General features: G+C 39.3%; 1 pseudogene across 1 annotated transcript in view; it reads right to left on the reverse strand.

Moving 5' to 3' along the window:
- The window catches only part of LOC103254589, an 8,612-nt pseudogene extending 3,197 nt beyond the window's left edge, over positions 1 to 5,415 (reverse strand). Inside the window, exon 1 of the transcript XR_002481631.1 lies at positions 5,320 to 5,415. The product of XR_002481631.1 is annotated as a nuclease-sensitive element-binding protein 1 pseudogene (transcript). The remainder of the gene's footprint in view (positions 1 to 5,319) is intronic.
- Between the last annotated feature and the right edge of the window lie 278 nt (positions 5,416 to 5,693).

A 5,693-nucleotide genomic window follows, 5' to 3' on the forward strand; every position in this document is an offset into this window, starting at 1 on the left:
TCATTTTATTTCATCATGTCATTTCATCTCATCTCATTTCATCATTTCATCTCATTTCATCTCATTCATCATTTCATCTCATTTCATTTCATTTCATCTCATCTCATCACCTCATCTCATCTCATTTCATCATTTCATCTCATCTCATCTCATCATTTCATCTCATTTCATTTAATTTCATCATTTTATTTCATTTCACTTCTTCATTTCATCATTTCATTTCATCTCATTTCATCATTTCATCTCATTACATCTCATTTCACTTCATCATTTCATTTCATCTCATCTCATCATCTCATCTCATCTCATTTCATCATTTCATCTCATCTCATTTCATCATTTCATTTCTTCATTTCATTTCATTTCTTAATTTAATTTAATTTCACCATTTAATTTCATTTCATTATTTCATTTCATTTCATCTCATGTCATCTCATCTCATCATCTCATCTCATCTCATTTATTCATTTTATTTCATCATGTCATTTCATCTCATCTCATCTCATTTCATCATTTCATTTCATTTCATCATTTTACTTCATTTGAACATTTCATTTCATCTCATTTCATCTTTTCATCTCACCATTTCATCTCATCTCATTTCATCATCTCATTTCATCATTTCATTTCATCATTTCATTTCATTTCATTTCTTCATTTCATCTCACCATTTCATCTCATCTCATTTCATCATTTCATTTCATCATTTCATTTCATTTCTTCATTTCATTTCATCATTTCATTTCATTTCATTTCATTTCATTTCAGTCAGAGTCTCATCCTATTGCCTATGCTCACAGCTACCAAAGCCTTGGCCTGCTGAGCTCAGGCAAGTCTCCTGTATCAGTCTTCTAAGTAGCTGGAACTACAGGTATGTGCCATCATGCTTGGCTAATTTTTTGATTTATTGTAGAGACGGGGTAGCACCAAGTTGCCCAGGCTGCTCTTGAACCCCTGGGCTCAGGCAATCCTTTCACCTCGGCCTCCCAAAGTGCTGGGATTATAGGCATAAACTACTGTGTCCAGCCACTCATAACTCTTCAATCTCACCTGTAATTAAATGACTTACTTTACAGTAGCAATTTTAAACATAGCTTACTGACCTGCACATGCTTAGGGGGCAAAATGTGAAAAGTTTTGACATATATATTTACTCATTAAACCATCACCATGATTACAATAATGAACATATCCACCTTCCCTAAAAGCCTACATCCTGCCTCTTTATAATCCCTCCCTCCTGATGCTACCCTCATCCTTTCTGGTCAACAACTGATCTGCTTTCTAGTTTGCATTTTCTAGAATGTTATATAACTGAACTATCCTATGGTACATACACTTTCTGGCTTCTTTCACTTGGTACAATTGTTTTGAGATTCATCCATACTGTTGTGTACATCCACAGTTCCTTTTCATTGCAGAGTAGTATTTCATTGTATGGCTATACCACAATTTGCATACTCATCCATTATCTGTGGATATGTGGGTGATTCCAGGTTTTGACTGTTACAAATAAAGTAATACTTCATGTACAAGTCTTTGTGTGAGTATATGCTTTTGTTTCTCTTTAGAGAATACTTACATTCTAGCTTTTTCCCTAAGTAAGTGTAGGGCTCTCTTGTACTCTTATTTTTGTTTTCCTACAAAAAATCAATTTTCTTATAAAACTGCTGTAACAAAGTGCTGAGAAGGAATATAAAGATCATAACAGTGTCATATAAGAATACTATTTTTAAATTATTTATTATAGCATAAGAATTTCCAAAATCACTGAATGACTCTAAAGTTTGACTTTTAAAAAATGAATGCATAGTTTAAATTCTTGTTTAAAGGCAAAAATATTTTCATAAAATGAACAAAATATGCAAGCTGGCATCACTTTGCACAATGCTGTCCTCACTGAAACACAGGGATATGGGAACTGTGCCCTTCCTTGGCATGATTCTATGGTAACTATGGTGACTGTGCAAAAAGAGGATGTGGTTCCAACATGCACAAATTTTATTTAATTTCAATATTATGCAAATCAAAGACTGATAAAATTGAGGCTTTCCCGACTATCAAGAGAAGGTACTTACTACTTAGTCAGTTTTCACAAACATGAAAGAGGGTGATAAGTATAAAAATTCAACCAAAAAATATGGATAAGACAAAGTTTCTGTGCACCAGTAATCCAAATGTAGTGTTTCTATATATTTAGGCCTACCAGTGAAAGCTATTTGCCACAAAATATACACCAACTGTCTAGAACCTAAGTCTATATTTGTAAAATTAGATATAACATAATTTCTTTAAATTTTTATATGTACTTTAAATGGTTAGAATTTATAATTATTTTAAAGGTCTATGACAAATTTTAAAATAAACAGCAATAGAATATTCTGCAATCATCAAGTTATGCCTAATCAATGTTCCTTTATTTCCAATATGCAGAAATACATCATACCTAAGGTAGAATAGCTTTTCTTATTAAAAGTAAAAAGAGTAACAAGATACACAGCATTAGGCAAGTAATTAAATGTCATGGTAAAAGGTTTACTATATATCGGTTGAAACATTGCTGTATTTAGTGTGTCAGTTCATGTGACTCAACCTAATATTTCCAGAGCAAGCAAAAACAGGTAGTAAAGAGATTGCTGATAACTAATCTTAGACAAACTAAATCAACATAGAAAGCATCATCACTTAATTATAATATGTCAGAAGGACTCAGAACTTAAATTCTACCCTATGTTCTAAGGAATATTTAATATGCAATTTTCTCACATATTATAAAGTAATGGCAGTGTATCATATTAAAATATCATTTGAACAAAATGACTTGTGTAAACAAAACCAAATTTAATAGCAAATATTCACTGTATCAATCAACATTGCCTATTGGGTGATATGAAGGACAATCTTTGTGTTCCAAGTATATGTTTTTCAATTTAAATTTAATAAAACTAGAATTTACCATGTATACCATATATCTTACTATTTATTCCATTTTACATTAACAAAAATATCTGCTGAAAAAAATGTATATCATATGATGGTTAAATAAACTTATCTCATATATCAAATACTTGTATTTATCTCTGCTTCTTAGATGTATGTTAAAATACCAATTACAATCAGGGTTAAATGTACTATTAAGCCAAAAAATGATCACAAATAATGAGGAAAAGATAAACAATAAACCTATCTTTGCAAATAAAACCTGAAGACTTGCCATCTTATTCTTGTTGTACATAACCAGAATAACCAGAATAAGCTTTTTCCAAAAAAGGACAAATAAAAGCATAATATGTACTGGATTGGGCATAATAGGACTACGACCAAATGATGATGATCGTAAATGATTAAGAAAACAGAAATAGAGACTAAACTGAATTTTGTACCATGGTCAAACAGTTGAGTCCAAAGTGTGGGTGAAGGACAAGTTCTCAGAATTTATGTGCCTTAAAATGTTGCCATTCATTAATAGTTATTGATATCAGATACATGGCATGATTCTTAATATGGTTGACACGTCAACATTCATTGTACTGATGACATACATGAATTAAATGTATGTCATCAGTACAATTATTTTTAATGTTCTTAGTATATGGTCGGAAAATGAACTTTTGTAACACTCAAGGCTCTGCCCCCTCCACTTGCCATCCTTCCACCTGTACCACCCCTAGCTCTGCCCCCCTCCCTGGCATCTCAGGCAGCTTGCACTAGCTTAAATGTCACTTCCTCAAAGGCTCTTCACATAGCTGAGCACAGTTGCTCATACCTGTAATTCCAGCACTCTGGGAGGTGGAGGTGAGAGGACTGCATGAGCCCAAGGTTCGAGATCAGCCTGGGCAACATGGAAAGACCTTGTCTCAAAAAATTAGCTGGGTGTGGTGGCACACCTGTAGTCCCAACTACTTGGGAGGCTGAGGCAGAAGAGTCATATAAGTCCAACAGGTCGAGGTTGCCTTGGCCGTGAGTGTGTGACAGCATTCCAGCTTGGGCGACAAGGAGACTCCAAGTAACAAAGCAAAACAAAATAAAAACATAGGCCCTTCACCTGACCTGCGGGCATCTCCCTTTACCTTCCACCATGATAAACTACAGTCTAAAAATATTTCCATTTTTAAAAGTTGAGTTTAGAGCTTAAACAAAACTCATTGGAAAATTCAGGCAATCAAACGCCTCTGGATTGACTCATCATTACCAATAACAGACTAAACTACAAAGAGAAATTTCCACTTACTATTCTCTATTACCAGCGAGAACCTGCCCACCAACATGGATGGTGTCTGGGAAACAAAAGCCAGTCTAGCTGCCCCGTGTCGACCTCTGGGTGTGGAGCCCACAGGGGTGTGGAGCCCACAGGGTTGTGCAGCCCATGCTGCCCACTTGGTGGGACTTTGTCCTCTCTGCTTGCTTACTTCAGGTCAGGAAGACCCACCACCAAGGCACACATCCTGTTACAAACTCCACTTCAAACAGGCCCAACGAGCTCTACAGTGAGAACACCCACCCACATCCAACATGATAAAAACACAGGCATCCTACTTCACTTAAGTAGAAAGTAAGAATACTAAGAGTCCTGAAGGCGACCCTCCCAACTCAGCCTCCCAAGTCCCTGGGACTATAGGCAGGCACCACCATGCTAACTCTTATGAATTTTTGTAGAGTTGAGATGTCACTATGTTGCCCAGTCTGGTCTCCAACTCCTGGGCTCAAGTCATCCTCCCTGCCTCGGCCTCCCAAAGTGCTGGGGTTGCAGCTGTGAGCCACTGCGCCTGGTCTGTGGGTGTGTTTTTATGCCTGACTTTTGCAGAGCAGGGGAAGAGACAGTCGGTTTCCCACTCCCCCTGCCAGAGACCATGGCAGCACCTGCCTATCTGGCCCTTCCACTCAGCCTAAGAAGGTGAGGGATCGCAGGGAAGGCCCAGTACAGCGGCATTCACCAGCTGAAGTGGCCACAAAGGTTCCTCAAAACATACAATAAACCTAGCACAGCAAAAGCCATGAAGACCACTGCTTGCTAGGAAACAAGGAAAAAATAAATACTGGATTCAGGAAACCAGTTTCTCAGTTTAAAGAAGGGGGCCAGCTTCGGACAACCTCAGGAGGAGCTGGGGCTCCCACCCTACCTTGGCCCCTGTGGGCTTTCAGGGTGGACTTTTCTTTCACCCTGAGGGGACATGTGGCAGACAGCAGATCCCTAATTGGAGACAGGGCCTTGAGGCCACCCCACCCCCCAACAGCTCCTCTGACCCCTCAGGGAGTCTCATTGCACTTGCAGGAGGTGAGCCCTAGTTTGGGCTCATGAGCTGCTGACACCCGAGTCACCTGGTTCTTTCCTGGGAAGACAGGGCTGCCAGGACCATCCCGCCAGCAAAAGCCCATGACTTCAGGAAGACGCAGGGTTAACCGTTCCATGACCATAGTGACATCACGCTAGGGAGGGGCATCCTGGCCGAAAGCCCTTACATGGTGCCATGGCCTCCAGCAGACCAGCGACCAGGGGTGGGGGAACCTGGGTAGAGGATGCCTCCCTGGATGCATGGCCTCCACTCTGCATGCCCGAACCCCTGACCCTGCCCTGCACCCTTGGACCCTTGCCCTGCCCTGCACCCAGACTCCACCCCACATGCCCAGAACCCGGACCCTGGGTCCTGCTCTGCACACCCAAACTTTGCCCTGCACCCCAGACCCTGGACCTT

This window comes from Carlito syrichta, unplaced genomic scaffold, assembly GCF_000164805.1.
Source record: "Carlito syrichta isolate Samal-C Ts95f unplaced genomic scaffold, Tarsius_syrichta-2.0.1 Scaffold286953, whole genome shotgun sequence".
NCBI lineage: Eukaryota > Metazoa > Chordata > Mammalia > Primates > Tarsiidae > Carlito > Carlito syrichta.